Source organism: Anolis carolinensis, chromosome 2 (genome assembly GCF_035594765.1).
Source record: "Anolis carolinensis isolate JA03-04 chromosome 2, rAnoCar3.1.pri, whole genome shotgun sequence".
Classification (NCBI taxonomy): domain Eukaryota; kingdom Metazoa; phylum Chordata; class Lepidosauria; order Squamata; family Dactyloidae; genus Anolis; species Anolis carolinensis.
The window spans coordinates 228405469-228428342 of record NC_085842.1 but is presented as its reverse complement, the minus strand read 5'-3'; the positions used below and the strand labels follow the sequence as shown (position 1 = coordinate 228428342).

At 39.5% G+C, this 22874-nt stretch overlaps 1 protein-coding gene across 9 annotated transcripts in view; it reads left to right on the top strand.

The window, feature by feature from the left end:
* palm2akap2 (PALM2 and AKAP2 fusion) overlaps positions 1 to 22874 on the top strand; it is a 408244-nt gene that overhangs the window by 298484 nt on the left and 86886 nt on the right. Inside the window, exon 1 of one of the 9 annotated variants that reach the window (XM_008103444.3) lies at positions 27 to 182. The exons of 7 other annotated variants lie outside the window; for them this stretch is intronic. The gene's annotated coding sequence lies outside the window, so the exon portion shown is untranslated. Of the gene's footprint in view, positions 1 to 26; positions 183 to 508; positions 2269 to 22874 lie in introns of those variants that run through there. One more of the 9 variants, XM_062971857.1, reaches the window with a different exon arrangement.

The window sequence follows — 22874 nt, the reverse complement described above, 5'->3', positions numbered from 1 at the left end:
ACCGCCGCGCTGCATCACTTCCCAGGCTTGGAAGGAAGCCGCCTCCGCGAAGGAAGCGAACCCGACGGCGTGGAAGGAGAGAAGGAAGGAAGATAGGCGAGGAAACTGCTCTTCCCGCCGGGGTTTTGGGAGAGAGACAGAGAGAGACCCCGCCGCTGGAGAAGCCGGGGAACGAGGCAGAGGTAGATATCACACCCATACACAGACACAGGCTCGTCCGCCTTGGCTGCTGCTCTCTCTTCTTGCTGCCTCGTGGTCTTGGCGCTGGGAAAGGAGAAGGAGAGGCGAGCGCCTCACAAGGGCAGGCAACTGGTGGCCACTGGCCGGGGAGGGAGGGACGCTTCTGAGGACGTGTCTCCATCTTTTGCAAAATGCAGGAGGAATTGCAGCGGCCCAATGGATGGATGGGTGTGCAAATATATGCCACACGTGCGACTGTCCTATTCGAGTGAGGTGTTTTTTGTGTGAGAGAGAAAGAAAGGGGGTGGGTGGGTGGGTGGGTGAGAGAAAGAAGGATTTGTGTGCCAAAGAGGAAGGTATGAGAGAAATAGAGAACAGTGTGTGAGAAAGAGGTATACATGAGAGGGGTGTGAGAGAGATGTGTGAAAGGTGTGCATGAGAGGGAAAGACATGGCTATGTCTGTGAAAGAGGTCTCAAAGGGAAAGGTTGTGAGTATGCGAGAGAGGTACGTGTGTGTGTGTGTGAGAGAGAGAAAGGTATATGTGTGAGAGATATGTGTGAAAAAGGTATATGTGTGAGAGATGGGTGTGAGAAAGAGAAGTGCTTATGTCTGTGAAAGAGGTGTGAGAGGTGTGTGTGTGTGTGAGAGAGAGAAAGGTATATTTGTGAGAGATGTGAGAAAGAAGTGTTTATGTCTGTGAAAGAGATGTGAGAGGTGTGTGTGAGAGAGAGAAAGAAAGGTATATTTGTGAGATGTGTGTGAGAAAAGTGTTTATGTCTGAAAGAGATGTGAGAGGTGTGTGTGTGAGAGAGAAAGAAAGGTATATTTGTGAGACATGTGAGAAAAGTGTTTATGTCTGTGAAAAGGGTCTGAGAGGTATGTGTGATTGAGAGAGAGAGAGATGTGTGAGGGAGAGAAAGTGTTCATGCCTGTGAAAGAGGTCTCAGAGAGAAAGATGGTGAGTGTGTGAGAGAGTTACATATGTGTATGAGAAAGACATATGTGAGAGGTTTCTGGGAGAGAAAGAGGTGTGTGTGTGTGTAAGAGAGAGGTACATATTCCCAGCTATATCTCTAAGAGACAAGGAGGAATATATAAGAATGATCAAGTGTGTGAGATTATGGTAGTGAGTAGTTGTGAGTGTGTGAGAGAGAAATACATATGTGTGTGAATAAGGTATGTGTGTGAGAGAGAAAGAGAAGTGCTCATGTCTGAGAGAGGTCTCAGAAAGATTGTGAGTGTGAGCCGGGTATATATGTGTGTGAAAGAGAAAGGTATATGTCTGAGATGTGTGTGAGTGAGAAAGAGAGAAGTGTTTGGTTCTATGTGAGAGAGGTCTCTGAGAGAGAAAAGTGTGTGTGTGTAAGTGAGAGGTATATGTACCCATAGATACCTCTCTGAGAGAGGAAGGGGAGTATATATGAGAAAAGATCGGTGTGTGAGAGATGGTGGGAAAAAGAGGTTGTGAGTGTGTGAGAGAAAAGGTATATGTGTGATAGGTGTATGAGAAAGAGAAACGTATTTGGCTGTATGCAAGAGAGGTTTCTGGGAGATAGGGGTGTGTGTGTGTGTAAGAGTGAGGTATATATTCCCCTACATACCTCTCTGAGAGAGAAAGAGGAATATATATGAGAAAGATCAGCGTGTGTGAAATGATGGGAGAAAAAGGTTGTGAGTGTATGTGAGTGAGGTATATATATGAGAGAGGGAGGTGTGTGAGAGAAAGACTTGTGTCTGAGAGCTGTGTGTGAGAGAGGGAAATGGAGAGCTATATGTATGTGAGAGAAAAATGTGTGTGTGAGAGAGGTATGTGTGAGAGAGATTCCTGCACTTGTGAGTTTGGTTTGTGTGTGTGTGCCTGCGCAGCCTCCCCTCTACCCTGTTCCGCCTCCCTCTCCAAATGCAATGCTTCCCCCCCTTTCGAGATCTCTCTTTCTCTCTCTGTTTCGCCCTCCATCTGTGTCTACTTCACCAGAGCTTCACACCCTTGCGATGCACACACCGGTGTGCACAGCCTTGGTGTCTACTGCAGTCCCTTTCATGCCGGCTCAGAACGTGTCCATGGCTAGGATTGCAGCCAGGATAGGTATGGATGCCCACAGCCCTTGCCTTTGAGCAGTGTGTGTGTGTGTGTGTGTGTGTGTGTGTCTTTGGCGTATAGATGACCTTGATCTAGTTCTTCTGAGCCATGCAATATCCCACCCCATTTTCCCTTAAATACTTTTGAATGGTGCTGTGTATTTGGGGATCTGCCTTCTTTCCCTCCCCATCTTGCAGCATTTGATGGAGTATGAACAGAGCATGGGGGGGGGGGGGGGTCATATGTGATGGATTGTGAGAAAACTCATGTTTCTGGGGCCATTCAAGCACCCAGGGAGACAAGCAAGTGGCAATGGAGTTTTGGGGGTAGGATGCGGTTGTGGTCAAGTAAAACAGTGCCTTTTTTCCATATTCTAATGAATATGCCTATGCTCTGTTCAGATTTTTCAGCTGTATTGGCATGTCCCCGATGAAATATGTAGGAAATTTTGGGAAAGCTGAACAGCCTCTGTGTTGCAGGGCAGTTGAGATGCAGTAGAAAATGGAAACTGGGTAAGGGGAAAGATAGGAAATGCCATTTCCAAACTCACAATTGCCACATTTAATAGCCCCCATCTGCAGTCATTTGAAGCCTTTGAAACAGGACCTCTTTGGAATAGGAAAATGAGGTGGGATGGGGAGGCTAAAAGGGAGCTTAGTGATCCTCTGTGCATGTGTATGTGTGACTTCAAGCCATCTTTCCGACTTATGTCAACCCCATGAATTTTGTAAGGTTTTCTTATACACTGAATACTCAGATATTGTTTCGTTAGTTCCTCCCTCCGAATTAAAGCTTACAGTTCCTGGGAGTCATTGGCAGTCTTCCATCCAAGTACTACCCAGAACTGACCCTGCTTTGCTTCCAAGATCAGAATAGATCTGGTGCCTTTAGGGGACTTAGATATGTAGCAAGATGTAAATACAGTAGAGTCTCACTTATCCAACATTCTGGATTATCCAACACATTTTTGTAGTCAATGTTTTCAAAACATCATGGTATTTTGATGCTAAATTTGTAAATACAGTAATTACTACATAGCATTACTGCATATTGAACTACTTTTTCTGTCAAATTTGTTGTATAACATGATGTTTTGGTGCTTAATTTGTAAAATCATAATGTAATTTTATGTTTAATAGGCTTTTTTCTTAATCCCTCCTTATTATCCAACATATTCACTTATCCAACATTCTGCCGGCCTGTTTATGTTGGATAAGTGAGACTCTACTGTATTTAAATCAGTACTCCAGACTGCATCACTAGCACAAATGTTGTATAGGAGCATGGACTGGACACTAAATGCCAGTGTTGTAGAATGGTTGTTATGTACTTTGCAGTAGTAGGGAGGTCGAAGAGTGGACTTCTCAAGTAATAATCGGGCATGCTACTCATGGGCGACCTTTAGTTGTGGGGTAGAGGACACTGTAAGGTGCTCTAGATATCACAATACACAGGAGGAAAACATTGACTCATTCCTTCTCATGGACGAAAACCAAAGTAAAGGACAGAGATGTAAGGAAGGAACCGTGTTCTCCCTGTAAGAAGTAGCACAGTTTCTGGAACAAGCCTATTTGGGAGGGGGTCTCACAACAATTTTAAAAAATAGGCTCAGTAGGGAAAGATTTTGGCAGGACAACTACCCATAATGAAGTGCAGGTCCTTTAGGCTGGATTTATGCTGCAGTTTCATGGCTAGTCCCTGTTGAATGTCACCACTAGTTCATTCATGCTTCCTGTGTTTCTAATGAGAAGTAACACTGTCTATCTGTTCCAAGCCTATTACATTGTTGAATGAGAAAGTTGTTTGTTTCTTTGCCTGTTCTTTAATATATGGAAATCCTTTAGACTGCGCCAAACAACATGTTACATACATATGCATGACATTGTAGCTTGATGGCGCTTTGAAAAGAGGCAATTTTGAGTCGAAAAGCAAGGGGTGTTAGCAATCCTTTCTTTGCCTTTTCCCAACTCTGGCTTGCCACACTGGAACTTTCCCCTCCATGAAATCTGCAGTCATTTGAAATCTTTAAAACAGATCCTGTTTCAAGAGGGACAATTTGGAGGAGAGAAATGGTGGGTGGGAAAAGGATTATGTGATTCCATTACCATGTCTTCTCCCAGAGCAACTAAAAGGGACTATTGGGCTGCATTCCCCTCCACAGTGTATTTGCGCATTTATTTTCAAACCTTGCACATCTTCTTCAACCCCTCCTCCACAAACAATTATTAGTAAGCAGGCAGGAAACCTTAGGAGAATAATTGAAACAAGCTTATTTCTGGCAGTTTCTAATTTCCGTTGACTGGTTTCTATTTTGTGAGAATTTGCTTTACTTACACTTCAGCTTCGTTTCATTACATCTTTGGCATTTCTGTTACAGGCTACCTACAACCTGAAGAATTGATTTTGGTGTTTTGCTCAGTTCAGCAGATTAGAATAGGAAAATAGTCAATCTGTTAGGATGACATTCCCTGGAGTGGTGTCCTCTATCCTTTAGAATACAGCTCCTATCAACTTCAGACAGATTAGGGGTTATGGGATTCATTAATCCAAGGCATCTGAAGGTTATTAAATTTAGGAATGCTCTGGAGTTTTTGCCATCAGTTTGCTTTTTGTGCATATTAGGAAACAAGCACAGAGTTGTTGTAAATCTGGTTAGTTCAATGAGACATCAATCAAAAAGCATAATGTGTGTGCAGCTGTATTCTCATGTTATTATTAATTTTATGTCTATGTAATTGTTTTATTTTATGTACAGCACTTTGGAGTGCTTTGTTAGCCACCACAAGTCCCTTCGGGGAGATGGTGGCGGGGTGCAAATAACATTTATTATTATTATTATTATTATTATTATTATTATTATTATTATTATTGACAGAAAGACATGGTATGACAACAAACGAGATATATATGCTGGATTTCGTATCACAAAATCACAAGTCGAGCACTTCCCAAGAATTTAGGGCTGTGTGATGTATTTTCGAATGATGCGTGCAGATCCCAGTAAGGTGGCCTTTTGCAGTTGACAGATCGTAATTTTTTCAATGTTTATTGTTTCCAAATTCTGGCTGAGATCTTTTGGCATGGCACCCAGTTTGCCGATTACCACTTGGACCACCTGTACTGAGCCTTTGCAGTTCGATCTTGAGGACCTGATAACGGCTGAATTTTTCCTGTGGTTTTTCATCAATTCGACTGTCACCTGGTATGGCGACATCAATTATCCAAACTTTTTTCTTTTCCACAACCATGAGGTCTGGTGTGTTGTGTTCCAAAACTTTGTCAGTCTGGATTTGAAAGTCCCACAATATCTTTGCATGCTCATTTCCCACTACCTTTGAAAGTTTGTGATCCCACCAGTTCTTTACTGCTGGCATGTGGTACTTGTGACTTAAATCCCAAAGAATCATTTGGGTCCTATAGTTGTGCCTCTGTTTGTAGTCCGTCTGTGCGATTTTCTTACAGCAGCTGAGGACATGATCAATAGTTTCGTCAACTTCCTGCATTTTGGGTCATCAGCTGATTTTTCTATCTTGGCCTTAATTGCAATTATTATTATTATTATTATTATTATTATTATTATTATTATTATTATTATTATTATTATTATGGCTTCATGCAGCCCTCCCGGTAATGTTGGATTGCCACATCCAGCAGTCCTAGTTATCATACGTTGCACAACTCTCCTGTTGCAACAGTTCCAGGCACAATATGTTTCCAGGCACAATGCAAAGTGCTGGACCTATAAAGCCCTGTATGGCTTAGTTGCAGGCTATTTGGCTGATTGGATCACCTGTGCAGGTCCTAAAATCTTTAAGAGAAGCCCTTATCTTGGCCCCACCTCCATTGCAAATTTGGTTGATGGGAACATGAGAGAGGGCCTTCTTAGTAGCTGCCCTTCGACTCTGGAACCCCCTTCCCAGGGAGACCACAGTGGCTTCCTCTTTGTTATTTATTATTTTATTATTATTAGTGCTATTTATATACCGCCCTTCTCACCCCGAAGGGGACTCAGGGCGGTTTACAAGTATATATACATACAATATATTATACAACTATATCGCAATATTATTAGTAATATTGCATGTAATATAAATATACAATTATAATAGTGAATTATTATTATTACATTGTATTACATAATAATATTATTAGGGTAATAATAATAATATAATAATATTATTATCCTTTTGGCTGCAGGCTAAAAGCTTTCTATTCAGTAGGCTTTTAATGAAGAAAGTTTTAAAGAGTAATCCTGGATATGTGTGTGTGTGCTATATAGGTGATTTGCAAATTTTAACATTTTTAGTCTTTTAGGTTATTGTATAGGTTTAATTCTAGTTTAATATTTGTATGGTATGGATTTTATATTGTATTGTTTTTATTGTATTGTTTTTTCATGTTGTGAGCCACTTTGTGTCTTGATCAAGAGATAAAAGTAGGATATACATAAATGTAATAATACTAACACTCCATGGTGAATAGTAGTGCTGGAATTGCAGTTCAACACCATGTGCTAGGTCACAAGATTCCCACACCGGCCTTAGAAAAATTTGGTATAAGATTGCAGTTGTAGGGATGCTGTTTAATTATTTAAAGTTATTTAAACCATGGCAATATCTTAGGGGCAGCATTGGCTTTCTCTGAAACGATGTTAAGATTAACATGGGGTGTGTGTGGTTTTTCTTTTCATCATGAAAGTCTTAACAATGTAAAGTCTTCAGTTGAAAAATCTAGAAGGATACACTTGCCTCAAGAGTAGTTTGCATTCAGTGCATTTGCTTTAGCTTTGCAATTTAAAGACTACAGTCCAATGATTACCACAAGGTTATATTAAGAGCGGCAAAGAAAACATGTTACTGTACTATTTGATGTCCCTGGTAAGTTTGTGATACTCTGTGTCCATGTTGTGATAAAGGAACATCTGGAAGACTGCAGGCCAATTTTTAGACTTTCAGTGCTTCACACCAACTGGTTTGTCATACAGCAATCTAGAAAAAATTATCAACAATATTGCAAGACGTATAGCTGTGGGGAAGTCAAGGCTACCCCATATTCACCTGGTGAGATTTGAAATGAGGATTTTTCTGGCTACAAGCATTATTTAAAGATCGGTTCAATCCAGACAAAGTTATTCTTTTATTGTTAAGTAATTTCAACTGAGGAGATTTAAGTGAGCGTTGAATTCCTGAAATTAATCCCCCAAATCTGGTAAGGGCTAAGAAATCTCACAATGCATATGGAAACTACATTTGCCTAAAATGTTCAGGGCATCCACTGTTATCTGATGTTATTGAAAACAATTGCTAGATAATTTCTAAATGGAGAATTGTATATTGGTGTGATTGTCCAGAATGGTCACATGCTAACAATCATTTCAGTTCTAGGTAGTGGGTGGGTGTGGAGAGATAATGACTGCATATATGAAATGACTGTTTCAGTATAATTGAGAAAAGGGATTGCTGTCTATATACTGGAAAATTAGATTAGTTTTTCAGCATTGTGACTATGTCCATTTGAGATTCCAGCCCTATCTCAGTGTTTGGGCATGCAGATTGGTATTTATGCCTGGTGAATGTTTTGCAGAGGCATCCCCTATCCGTTAGGAATTTATTTCACTTTCACAACTGTATTGTGTTGTGTCGATTTGACAGCCATGGGAACAGTGCCCATTCTACCAAACATTGATTTTGTTGCTCAACTACTACAGTTTTGAAGAGTGGGAGTGTGTTGTGATATATATTTTTAATTTAGAAAGTTAGTAAATTCACACAAGACTGATTTAAAATGTTTAGCATTTGTTTTCAATAGTCAACAAGTGTTTAAAAGTCAGTACTTTTTAAAATTTGCACTTCTTGAAAACTTGAACTTAGGGATAGAAGAGCCAAGAAGATATTAAATGTGGCAAAATAAAATTATATGTACTGTATATACTCATATATGTGGACCTCATGTATAAATTGAGAGAAAGTTTAGAGGCCAAAATTATGGATTTTGATATGAGCCATGAATAAATCTAAGGCCATTCTTCTACTTCTACCAAAATAGGGACCATCACTACCTCTGAGTAGAATAGTGAAAGGTGAGAACTTAGTCCATCCCAGGAAAACTTAAAAGAAGTGCCGACACCCTACATTATCTCAACCCCTCTCTGAGGGGAAGCCCCAAAGAGCCCCCACTGCTTGCCATTTTCCCATCCAGGGATGCAAAAAAGTCAGAAGTAGCACCATGAGTAAGTTTGTGCACAGATGTATTTGTGCATAATTGTAGGTTGCAATGCTGTGACTAAGACCTATTATGATTTTAGTGTTACATTTATGAGTTTAGCATTGCATTCGGAGCGAATTTCTCACATTGTACTTGTGAAGAGAGAAGTATGGCTTTATCAATATGACATTCTGTTCCCATGGAACGATATAATTCATTGTTTAAAACTGTAGCAATCCTCCCTCTTATTCTGATTATCATCAAAGCCTTTTGGAATAGTTTTCTAGAGTAACCATGTTATTGTTGTTATCGTCATCATCATTCCATAGTCCACCAAACAGAACCAGGTACAAAATTGCAGTTTCTGGTGATGAACTAAGGGGCATCCAAGTGCAGAATAGTGTCCCAGGACACAATGGATTGCATGTAACATCCCTTGAGTGTAGTACAGTGGTTTCAATGTTGGACTATTTGTAGAGATTGGGGTGGGCCTCCCTGAATAAACCAAGACCTTGGACAAGTTACACACCCTCGGCCCCAGAAAAGCCTGTGATAGGTTCCCCTTTAGGAACCTTTTATTCAGAAATCACCTGAAGAAACACAACAACAAAGATGAATGTTACCTTGGAATTACTTTAGACCAGCAAATTTAGTAGGTCAAATTGGAAAGTGGGTTTAACACTTTTTTGTGACTGTTATTAAACTATTGGGAGTTATAAACATGGACTGGTTTTGCTAATAATAATAAGAACAACAACCGTATGGATTATCTAATTGTCCAAAAGTAGAGCCTGACATACATTGCGCCAAGTCCTGTTCTTTAGAACTTCACCTTTATCTCACTGTCATAAAGATCAAGTAGTCATGTATTTACTATATTTAGAATCTTTTCCATGTACCTGGTGGTGATAGAGTAAAGCTGCAGATAACAAACTAAAAACCATACCTCACAACCTCTGAGGATGCCTGCCATAGATGTGGGCGAAACGTCAGGAGAGAATGCTTCTGGAACATGGCCACACAGCCCGAAAGACATACAACAACCCAAACTAAAAACTACTGTACTTTAAACAACAAGGGCAGAAGCTAAAATATTCAATATATATTGAAGTGAAAGTGAAGCATGAGATAAAAGACTGTGTTAAAAATGATATGGTATGATTATGTATTAGTCCAAGCTCAGACAACTCAATAAACCTTTTGTCATGATGTTATTTCTCTATAATGGAACAAATGGCCCTTCTTTAGCTCTTTTCTTCCTCTTCCTGCTCTTCCTTTTCTTTTGTTAAGATAACATTTGTTTCCTGTTGGGTTTACAGCACCTGTCTGACTATTGTTTTAGATCATCCAGGTGAGCTGTTAAGTAAATTAACCATATTTACACATTCCTTTAAATAGCATAGATAATCTGTACAAGTTCATGGGTTCACCATGCGCAGACTACTATTTCCTCTTCAAACTTATGCATTTTCAATTGTGCTGACATTCAAGTGATAGGCTTTGGATGTGGTTTGTTTCTTAAGCATGTTGATTTGGCTGGCCCAAGAATATCATGCTGGAAGATCATGGATACTGGTCCCGCAGATACAGGATCATACAGGGATCGTATTATACTCGTAGTTTCTGTCCCAATGGAGCTCTACCCGGCTGCTCTTGCCAGAGTACTGGCAATGTGAATCTGGACAGAGAGGTTTTCATCAGCTTATGAGTCCATGCATGATGGCGATGTGTCTAATTTCTGTTACTCTCTCTCATAAGGAAATATACATGTTTGCATCTGGAAGAGAAGCTAGATATATCTTCTGCAACTGGAGTAGGCAGCACATTTGCTATGGACTATGTCTTTATGGAGCATTTGTGAACAGCAAAGCAGAGGGAAAGGGGGAAGGTTTATCCCACCAGTCATCACTGCATGTTGAACACATCTGTAAATGTTGCCACTGGAATGAAAATCATTAAAGAAGTGGAGGCTAGGGAAACAAAAGGTCATCTGTGGATGAATTTTGGAAGAAGTCTTCAGGTGTTTTTTTATAGGGAAATTACTGGTTCTTAACACATTTGAGAAAATAACTTGTATTCAAGTTGTTAAAGCCTGTAGTAATGCCATAGGAAACTAGTTGTGAATGCCTATCCATGAAATGGAACGGCTAGTTTGAGGTTCATTCCCAGTGAACTGTCTCAGTTTTAGGAGTCAGTCTGTAAGCTGAATGCCCTACATTGTCCTAGTAGGCTGCACATATGATTTATTTATGGAAAGCTTTTCTGGCAAATCACATGTCTTTGTAGCTCGCATAGTGCAATACCCACAATTATCCCGTCTGTGCCATTCTCACTGAGACTTTTTTCTTTTCAATGTTCTCTTGGAAATACTGGTTTGAAGATAGACATCTTAGACACACCACAAATTAACTAATTTTCACTCATAAAATGAATATTTTTTCAGGTTTCCAAACAATACAAGCTTTTATTTCCTTTTAGATTCTGCTTGCTTTAGCTAAAATTATTTAATGTTCTCTCATAAAAACAACGTACACGTTACCTATATCTATTGACTGAAATAAACAAGAAGAATGTTGTCTTGCTTTCTGTAATCTTAATAAAAACAATAATTATCAGCAAATAAATTTGCTTGCTTCAAAGCTATGGAAAAGTCTATAAATTTTTTAAAACAAACGAATACAAAAGTGTCAACTTCTTTATTACAGTTTCTCTACAACTGAATATGCTAAAAAGTAAGGAAAAGTATTATTTCCAGAAAACTGTATGAGGATCACCTTACCACCTCTAATTCTATATGGCCTGATATTGGTGTAATCGCCAGATAGACATAAAACATGAATTAATTCACTTGCCATTATCAGTCAAAAGTGTATGTTGGAGAACATTTTGGAGTCTGTTTCAAGGTCATATAGGGACACATTTAATTTGGCTGGATTGTAATGCCATATAATTTTCCCAGATGGATGACATGTACACGAGGAAATGCATGTCTACATCTCATTTTGCCCAGGGTTCAGTAATGTACTTCCACTGGATCCTGCTGCTTCTAAAATTTACTCCAAAGGGCTGGAAAGCCTTATGGAGTGGGTTTTGGTCCCACAAAAGGAAGGGAATGAAGGTCCCATTTCCTCTGATTGCCATCTATTGTTTCTAGTCAATTTAAAAGCTATTATATTGGTAAATATTGTGTTTATTTTTATTCTACTCTACCTCCAAATGAGCACTGTGCAAGCCCCACCCTTACACACTTCCTTTCTTAACTAAATTATATTCAGACCACAAAGCTAAAAGGGGTAAATGGCTAAAGAACTCAGGGGATATTTGTAGCAGACTAGGGATTTGAACCTGGTTGGTTCCTTATTCTGCGTACTAGATCAATTATCCTTAGCCTTGTGCCCTTCAGAAGCTTTGGACAATTCAGATCAATTCCAAATAGCACACCAAGTGGCCAGTGTAATATGACAAATCCCAAGAAGTCTAGAGGACATCATTTGGGAAAGGCTGGCATTGACCACACACTCTTATTCCAATTTTGTAATGTAGTCAGAAGAAGATTTTTACTTGTTCTAGTTTATTTATTCCCCAGTTGTGTGTCACTCATCTGTTAAAATGGCAGCTACAGAATTCAAGCAACAAAGCAAGCTACATCCAGTCAAATTAAATATATTTGTATGTGATCGGAGAGATAACCAAAGTCTAAAGCAGTGTTTTTCAAACTCTGTTCCTCCAGGTGTTTTGGACTTCAGCTCCCAGAAATGCCAGCCAGCTGACCAGATGTTAGGAATTGTGGGAGCTGAAGTCCAAAACATCTGGAGGAGCACAGTTTGAGAAGCTGGTCTAAAGTATTCTCCTTGTTTGGAATTTTACAGGAGCTTAAAATTACCAGGTCAAATCAGTGGGAAGGAAAGTAGATCTACATATGTTTAATGTGCAAAATGGTCAGTGAGATGGAATCACTCTCCATGGAGTGACCCTTGACTTATCCATGGGTCATATCAAAATTTGTAATTATTATGCCCCCCAAACCTGCCCCAGGCTTATATGTGAGGTCAACTTACACATGAGTATAAATTGATCTCATAAGGTGGGCTGTAGTCCATGTAATAATGAACTGCATAAAGGTTTGGTCTTAGAGTAGCCACCAGACGGAATTTAGCTATCTACATTATATACCGAAACATTTCCACAACTCTGTGTGTGTGGGGGGGAGGGGGGGAGGAGGTGTAATTATTTTCATTAACCAAGTCCTTGATTTCATTGAGCAATAGTGTTACAAGAGCCTGTATATCATTTTCATCATGTACATAGCGACCTCTGGAAAAAAAACCCTTCACAATCTCAATAGAGCACATTTATAAAAGGGAATTGGAAGTTAACGGAAGACAAGTTGTAGATGGTCATGAAGACGCTTGTTTATGTTGCTGCTCAAGATTGTTAATTGTTGGTTTGTCTGGAAGGAAGCTTTGAACTTTTAAATGGCAAGATTAACAAACCCTGAACAGCTCAGTTTTCCAAATGAATGTTTGGTTAGTATTGTTTGTTTCGCCTTTTATATTATTGCAGATTTTCCAGCCTAACATTAAGATATGGCAATTGTGGAACATCCATTATGTTACTTATTTCATACAAATTTTAAAATACTATTTTAAATATATTTTCATTTCTTGGGGCTTCTTGTTCATTTACAGCAACTTGCCCTTTGTGAAGGCACCAAAGCTTAGGTGTTTTGAAAGCCTAGATATTCATTATGGCACAAGCTTTTGTGGGCTGTATTCCACTTAATTAAATGCATGAAGACTTTCCTGAGTTCTCGCTCTCCATTGTGGTTTGGTTGTGTGTTAACATTGCTCACTATTCAGCAGTTAATCATTCTTAGTTTAATTTCCAGATTTTTTATTATTTGTAAAAAAAAACCCACATCTCTTTGCTATAAAACACATTCAACAAAGTAACATTTCAAGTAGGATAAGTTGAGCTGTTATAATGCCAAGAAACAATAATAAATAGGTCTTGTACTGAAGTGTTTTCAAAACATCTTTTTTTTTTTGGAAGGTGAGAATAAAAGGAATTTCCTCCTCCACCCCTCACTGTTGCTAAGCTGTAATCTAATATTGTTGAAAAGGCAGAGGAGGGAGAAGGGAACAGAGAGGTGTTGCTTGTCCTCAGGATATCACTTTGTGTGTTCAAACCAACGCTCCTAAGGTTACAAGTCTCGCCAAAAGGTTTTTTAAAAAGTAGTCACAGCTGAATGGCTGGGGATTTTAATTTTGCCAGCAAGCCAGTTGTATTAATGGACACCCACTACAGTGAATTTTAAAGGATTTGGTTACTCATTTCATGGTCGAATGCAAATTAAATATTGTGGTTCTGCTTTATGCCCAGAACCTCATCAAAACAGCTATAGAATGCTGCAGTTGTCTTTTTAAAAATTTGGCAGGCTTGTCCAAATTCCCATTCAAATCCATTGTTCGTTTTGCCGAATTATGGAGATGTGACGGTATTGGTCTGCTGCTTTAATTATGACCTCCTCTACATTTTAGGATCCTCTGACCATACTGACTATAATCCCACACCCACTTACTCACCCAAATATGTGTATAATAATTCTGCCAACTAGAGTAACTCTTCATGCATTTGGTATGAAAGCTTATATCATAACAATATATGTTAATCTTTAAGGTGGGAGCCCCAGTTGTACAGAGGGTTAAAAGCACTGAGCTGCTGAACATGCTGACCAAAAGGTTGATGGTTTGAATCCGGGGAGCAGGATGAGCTCCCGCTTTTAGCCCCAGTTTCTGCCAACCTGGCAGTTCGGAAACATGCAAATCTTAGTAGATCAATAGGTACTGCTCCGGTGTGAAGGAATTGATGGAACTCAGTCCAGTCATGCCGGCCACATGATCTTGGAGGTGTCTACGGACAATGCCAGCTCTTCGGCTTAAAAATGGAGATGAGCACCAACCCCTAGAGTTAAACACAACTAGACTTAATGTCAGGGGAAAACCTTTACCTTTAATTTTTAAGGTGTTGGAACAGTATTAACAAAGCAGCTCCACTAGCAATTAAAAACTAAAACTTTCATTGTTGTGGTCCAGAATCAAGATGTCCAAAGTGAGATTTTGTCAGTGAAAAAATGTGTTACTGTTCAACAGACTGTAGGATTTACAAGTTTGTAATAAATTCCCTTAATCTACTTCTTCTGTCAGAGATGTCAATTTGCTGGCACCTGTTGACATTTGTATTTAGCAGGTGATTTATCTATGTTTTGTTTTGCTCTGTGTTCTCTTTTCTCTGGAAAATCCTTCAAGAAGGATGTTTATTCAAAATGGTAGATACCAGATCTTCAGCCTTTGAAGATGGAAGAAGACTGCTACTTTTTAAAAGGCCTTTGAGTAATCCCATTATATCCCTCATCTAGCTAGTGTACTGTCAACCTTTAGCTCGAAAAAGTTTGCTTGAAGCAAACAGTAATTCTAAAATCCCAGTGTTACATTATCCATGAAGAAAAGAACGGCTAGTTCTAGAATGATAGATGTTAAATTAAATTTCCAATAAGCCTTTATTGGCATATATGTATATCAAGACAGTGTAAAATGCAGAGTATATTATACAATAGAAAAACAATAGAAAAACTTCACGTTTGTCAAATATTCAGTTTGCAGACTTTGTTTAGAAACCTTGCCACTGTGAGGCAGCAGTTAAAATCTTGGGAATTTAAAAGCATGATTACTTTGTCTGGCTCTCACCAATCAGAATGATAGATGTTACATTAACTCAGAGGTGGCTGCTGAACCTTATTGCCTTGTAATAAAAATAGTAGTTAAATTGTTTATACTGAAGCCATTTCATAGTAGAAAGGCATTGTTTTCAACACAGTTATGCGGCTTTACAAATAATATTAGTGCCACACTACCTGGAGGACTTTGGCATATGCCTGGAGTCGGGAGAGCATTTATCCAACAGTGGCAGTGGTTCCAGTGATAGGAGCAGTTGTAATACTTCCACTGAGGAGACATAGGACAGTTTTATCAAATGTTCTGGTAGTCATTTGTTGAAACAGTTTTGTCAGTTGGCATGGAAGCGTCCATGTGTTGTTCTGGCAGCTTGAATGCCTAGTCCACCAGCTAATTGTGTGTGCATAGAGTTAACCTGGGCTTAGATGGTGGCATAATATGAGGATGGTGTTCTATAGCGCAGCATGAAACTCTTATGATTTAAGTTATAAAAAGAGGGACCGAAAGGTTGGTGGTTCGAATCCGGGTAGCGGGACGAGTTCCCGCTGTTAGCTCCAGTTTCTGCCAAGCACACACTTTCCCCAGCACACATAAAAACAATACACCCACCCCTCCACGTCCCAACCACCACCGCACAACCCCCAATGCCACATCAATGTGAAACCATAGAGTTCAATATAGTTATTATCAATCTCTTTTGTCCTTGGCTTTGTCTCCCTGTACCCTCTGGTATTCTATAGCACAGCATGAAACTCTTATGATTTAAGTTATAAAAAGAGGGAAAGACATGGGCCTCATATATTGTTGATAAAGTAACACAACAAAGTTAGAATGCTCCAAGAGATGGAACATCTATAATTTGTTATAGACTACTCTCAAATAGACTATTGCAACACGCTCTAGGTGGGACTGCTTTTGAAGACTGTTCGGAAGCTCCAAGTAGTCCAACGGATAGCAGCCAGGCTTCTCACTGGAGCGGTGTACAGGAAGCATACAATCCCCCTGCTGCGTCACCTCCACTGGCTGCCAGTTTGCTACCAATTCAAAGTGCTGGCTTTAACCTATAAAGCCCAAAACAGTTCTGTCCCAACTTACCTGTCCAAATGTATCTCCCCCTCTGAACCAACTAGAGCGCTAAGATATGCCGGGGGAGCTCTGCTCTCAGTCCTGCCTCCTTTGCAGACGCAACAGGTGAGGATGAGAGACCAGGCCTTCTCAGTGGTGGCCCCTCGGCTATGGAATTCCCTCCCCAGTGACATCAGATCGGCCCCCTCCCTCCTGGTGTTCAGGAAAAAGCGAAAGACTTGGCTCTGGAACCAGGCCTTCAGGGAACCAGGCCTTTAACTCGACTTAATGTCAGGGGAAAATCTTTACCTTTACTTAAATAATACCATAAATAATAAATTAATAACTTACAACATATACCATTAAAATTCCCTGAACCTCAGACTACTGGGGTTATCCAGGTTTATCTTAGGTTTATGTTGAATGTTCATTTCAGAAGGTTCATATAATGTTAATATGGTAATAAACATACCACTTTGTTTTGCCCTAACTACAAGCAGCTTCTTCTGTTACTTAACCTTTCTATATACCCCTTTTCTTTTATATTGTGTACCTAGTCATGAAACTATGCTCATCTTTTTCATGCGGAGGGAACTGCTCACTTTTGTTCATGAAATCCATTAAAATAAGTATTCAATCATTCCCTTTAGGGAGATAGGGTGGGTTACAAATAACGTTTATTATTGTTGTTGTTATTGTTGTTATTATTAAATCAACACCTGGTAACCCTGCCTCTGGGACAGTAAGACTATAAAATAGAGTTGGAAGGAAGTTCATTAGCCAATGGCCTTTGAGTCCAACTACCTCTTCAATGTGGGAAATCCAACTAGGGAATCTACAGGAGGTAGGCACCAGCCTCTTTTTAAAGATGTCCAGAAAACTAGTATTTAAGTCCTATAAGCTATCATTTATTTGACCAAGGATGAGTCTTATGTTGGTATACTCCTGTTTCCCTTCTGCAGAAAGTGTAACTGAATCTGTTTGAACCTCCCCAAGATCAACTAATAGATTGACTTGCTTTGTAACCAGAGAGTAAGCCACAGTTTCCTGATCTGGATGTAACTGGAAGCTGTGGTTTAACAACTTTTTCATAGGATGGAAAAGTAAAAGAGGCTCTCTAATTCACTCACGATGAATTAAATGATTAGCTGTTTTGAATACTCAAACTGTCTTAGTAAATATGGCTCTGTGGATTATTTTTCAGATTGTAAATGCATTGCAAAGAAAATGCATTTATTCCATACTAACTATTTGGATATTGCTAGCATCAGTTGCTATGCTTAGAGTTCTGCAACCATTGTATCAAAGTTGTTTATTTCAGTGGAAAATCCCACCTCTCCACAGTGTTAAGAGGAATTTGTAGTAGACTAGGTTTTCCCTCTTCTTTTCAATAGAGACTAGAATCCGTCAAGTCAAGTGGAAGAAATCACATGGCTACAATTAATTCCAGTTGCCTGTGGGTGCAATGAACAACTTATAGACACTAGGAAAATAAGCTATTCCTGTTGTCTAAGAATAAACAGTGCCACATGGTTTTTTCAGTCATTTATGTGTTTGTGCGAGTGACAGAGAAAGATGCACAAAAACTTCCTACATTTTGGGTGCAGTATCCAAAAGACCTTTTGCAGATCGAGAATTGGTGTGTTGTTGTTGATCTTGGGTGGTGGAGGGGAAGAACCCGATTAGAGGAAATGTTAGAATTTCCTTACACAGTCTTGGATGATGATGACAGGAAGCAACTGTTTTCATGACTGGACTGGATCACGTAACTTTATTTACTTGAGATCCTGCCCAAGTATTTGAGTGCATTATACATTACAGCAGCAGTGAGCTATAAGAACAACCACTACCACCCCATAATCATATTTCACAGATCTGGATCTTTTGTTGATTTATATCAAAAGCATACAGTAATTTTAAAATTCATCAATACAGAATATTGGGACAACTGTAGGAAAGTAATATTTGATTCTTGAGTAATGAGAGATAACTCCCTTTCTTTTTTTCTTTTTTTTTCTTTTTTTGGGATAAAGTAGTGTAACACCATTTATTTACTGTTAAATATACTTTGTCTAAAGGTAAAGGTTTTCCCCTGACATTAAGTCTAGTCGTGTCCGACTCTGGGGGTTGGTGCTCATCTCCATTTCTAAGCCAAAGAGCTGGTGTTGTCCGTAGACACCTCCAAGGTCATGTGGCCAGCATGACTGCATGGAGCACGATTACCTTCCTGCCGGAGCGGTACCTATCGACCTACTCACATTTGCATGTTTTCAAACTGCTAGGTTGACAGAAGCTGGGGCTAACAGCAGGAGCTCACCCTGTTCCCCAGATTTGAACTGCCGACCTTTTGGTCAGCAAGTTCAGCAGCTCAGCAGTTTAACCTGCTGTGTCATTGAGGGCTCTATTGTACGTATATTTTTTGTCAACATGTACAATAAAAACTTTCTAGCAGCTTGTTACGCATCCAGTCTAGTGATTGGAATATCTTACTCTAAAAAGCAGAGGCTCAACAGTTTTTTAAATGTTTACAGTTTATTATGGAAAGATCGTGCAGAATGTGACATTTACTGGCAAAAAGCGGTTTTATGGACAGTTTGCCCAATCAGCATTTGTGTTTGCTATAATGATGTAACTCCATTGAACACTGACATTATTGGAATGAAGTTTGATGATGTTTAAATACTAGCCCAGGTTCTTGCACCAATCTCAAAAGGCTAGGAGAAATTAAAATACAAAACTCAGTATGATGTCTTCCTTCAAGAATGAAATAATGGAATGAAAATTTCATTCATACTTAGAACATAATTCTACCTTTCTTGTATGTATCATGATTTGACCCTTACACCCATTTCAGTGGAGTCAATGCTAAGTAAATAGGTGTAGTATAGTATCCAAAACAAAGCTTCATGCATGCTTGTTTTTTTCTTGTAAAATTGTGACTTCAGTGCATTTGTTAGGATTCTATGAGACATTTTGAGTCTCCTTTTTAAAGAGAAAAAACATAATAATAATAATAATAATAATAATAATAATAATAATAATAATAGCATTAGTGATATTTGCATAGCTGTTGTCACCAGCAGCTGGTCTAATCTAAATGGGACTAGTAATGTTGCTTAAACCTCAGTGTGACGGCGCGAGTGGCGCCATCTATATGTCAAACTATAAGTTTCAAGATTTGAATTGTTGTATCATGCCTGATTTTGCCCTTACCCTGTAAATGTAGTTGGATTGGTTATTTATATCTGTCAATCAATGTTGTTTGTACCTGTTATATTGCTCACTCAGCAAAACTTTGGCTCCACCTCTTCTTGGAGTAGGACTGTGTTTCCTCCTTTTTATTCCACCAGCAAGCTCTCTATCGGATGGACGTGAGAGAGAGACTTGGCACTAAAAGCCCTTCAAAAGTTACCTCTCAGCACCAATTCTGAGGTTCTTACCCTTGGGACTCACACTTCATGTTCAGGGCCAACCTGAACAACGTTGAGGAGTCTCAAGCGCCTTCACATCAGTCCTTTGGCAACAGAGGAAGACTCTTGTCTTCAGATATAGGTCATTGGACTGAGGTTGAGTTTGCTCCGGCATTCACAGCCAGAGAAAGAGGGATCTGGACAAGCTTCATGGACTTAAACAATCAAAGACTGTAATGTATATTTTCTTTTACCCCCTTTGTGAAGAATAAACCCAGTTTTTGAGTTAACTACAGTGTTTTGGTCCTTGGGAGTTCCAGTTTCCTTAAAGGAGAGCAAGAAGCAATCCCCTGGGGAAAGATGTCAGTCCATGCCTCTTTCACTAAGAGTTTACAGCCCCAGGCGCGACGGCACACTCAGAGTTAGTTAAACTGAATGAGCTGAAGAAATAACCAGTTTGACCAGTAAACCCCACATCCTATGAATAGATATGTCTGTGAATTTGATTAGGATTATCTGTCAACAACTGAACCAAAATTATGTTTGCTTGCTGAAATTTGTGCTACTTGTTGGCTAGAGAAGAGGGTAACACGCTAAGAACAGAAACTCCTGTGAAAAAGGAGGGAAAGGTGTTATTTCATTTCCATAAAATTAGCTTTGCACATAAAACCAGTACAGGATTTTCTTTGGAAAGATAAATATGGCCCACGGTTACTTTTTTGTGTGCAAGTCGCTTCTTGTGTGAGAGAATTGGCCGTCTGCAAGGATGTTGCCCAGGGGACACCCGGATGTTTTGATGTTTTGCCATCCTATGGAGGCTTCTCTCATGTCCCCACATGGGAAGCTGTAGCTGACAGACAGGAGCTCACCTCTCTCCCTGGATTCAAACTGCCAACTTTTCGGTCAACAGTCCTGCTGGCACTTAAGCCACTTGTGACTTGTCTAGTTTTTTGTTTTTATTTTATTTTCATAATAGTTTTGTTCTACACTGTGAGGATTTAATTACCAGTACATGTTGTTGAATATAAAGGAATCCAAATTGCTCATGTTCTAGTTTTGTCAAGAGGTTAAAGCCTAAGCAATGCAGTTTGGAATGAAAGCATCAATTTTTTAAAAAATGCAGATATTAACAGGTCTTTCACATGCAGTAGAACCTATCTTTAATATAATTTCTTTTGTTGGAGTTTTGCAAGTGTGACTCATTTGGCACGGTCAAATCATTTTCTGGTTAGGTTTGGACGGGCTGCTGTTGTAAACCACAGAGGCAGCATTCCCATAAAACAGTCTGGTCCGTTTTTTGAATGTCATTGAGAATTTGACACTTCTGCGGTTGTGATACCATTGAAGTTTTGGGCAATCCTTGTAATGCAGAAATGAACTAGGTGGCTAACACTGCTGCTCCTAAGTACTGTTCCCACTGGCCTCCAGCAGGAGTTGGGGAGTGGTCCAATTAGCTTCTTAGAAGTTTTTGACACCATAGCCTATGATACCCTTATTGATTCCCTTCTAGGGCTGTATATTGGTTCTTCTTGTCAGGTCACCTCCAGAAGGTTGTGTTGTGCATGTACTGTTCAGCATTATCTTGAGGATTCTGGCTTGCGCTATCTACATGAACCACAAGTGAAGTCATCCAGTGCTTTGGAATGAAATGCCATTCACATGCCTATGACCTTAGCTCTAGTGTTGCTTGTTCTCTGTTGCTTGTTATCTGACCTCAAGGAAACTATTAACACATCAAACACTGTCTACAATTGATAAGGAACTGGATGAGGCAGGGGCTGGTTCAAATCCACACAAGGTAGAGGTGCTATTGTTTAGGAGAACATCTAAGTCAAGAAATGAAATTCTGCTCATTTTGAGAAAAGTTGTGCATTTACTGAAATATTTGGTTTGTACCTTGCACATTCTTATTGATCCTATGCTGACCGTGGGTCTTCAGGGGGTAGTAGTAGCAAGGAATATGCTTGAGGCTATTATGTGTAGTTTTGGCAGCACTGCTTTTCCAAGGTCCCAAATTAGATGTTTTGTAGGCAGGCCACCTGAGATGTGTTTAATGGACCTCTGTTTTATTGTTGTTTGGTAGTGAAACCCCTTTGCCCCCAGCACTGAAATATAAGCACCCTGGCAGATAAGCCTTTTGAATGCAAAAGACACGCGTCATTCATTCATCTTCCCCCACATATAATCACTAGTTTTGATAAGTTAACTAAGTTCATAGAAAAGTTAACTGGGATCCACAGACTTTTAATAGGATCCAATGGGACACTAGAAGTATTGTTCATAAATAGACTTAATAAAGTTGCTGCAGTTGTAGCTGCCTTTACTGTTCCCCCAGTTAGTATGTGCTGTTTCAGCTTTCCTAATAATTACCAGGCAACTTTTTCCTTGTTAGTGCTGCTCCTAGTGTGTACATTTTTAGATTTACCAAGCCTTACAATATTTCAGAGCAGGACCCTTGGGTGACATTTTGCCTTTGGGTAGCACTAATCATCAGCCCCTGTTACTGGACCTGACAATCCCTAGTTTAGTTGTATAGCATTGCATCTCAATTTCCACTTCAGGGATGAATCAAGAGAATAGCTAAAACTAGCAAATGAAATTTCCTTTTATGTAGAGGACAATAAAGTAGTAAATTGTTTTGACACTTAACATTTTTTCATTTTCTTTCTGCTTTCTGTATTGAATTACATCACTCAAGTCCTTTCCTGAGCTTACAGTGAAAATAACATTCCTTTTCATTGTCCCTCTTTCATGAATATAATCTAGCGACCCTTTGCATAAAGCTGCTGTGTTCAGTCACAGGATTTAAAAAAACATTTTGAAAACCTGATATATTTTTTTGTGTGTCAGATTGTCCCTGAAGACTTAGATTGTAGGCTGCATCAGTTGTAAGCCCAAAGCGTAATCAAAACCACATCAGGAATGTATAATGTAGAGAGAGCTACTAGCTTAATAAGTCCTTAAGGGATATTGTTATCTTTGTGATTTCGCTCTCAAAAGACATTATAAAGCAGGCATGGGCAAATTCCAGCCCTCCAGGTGTTTTGGACTACAACTCCCACAATTCCTTGTGGGAGCTGAAGCCCAAAACACCTGGAGGGCCGGAATTTGCCCATGCTTGCAGTAAAGTATGTGGAGTTGATATGCAGTAATACAGAATGCCTCACTTTAGTTTGTATTTGTGTGTGATATTATCTGT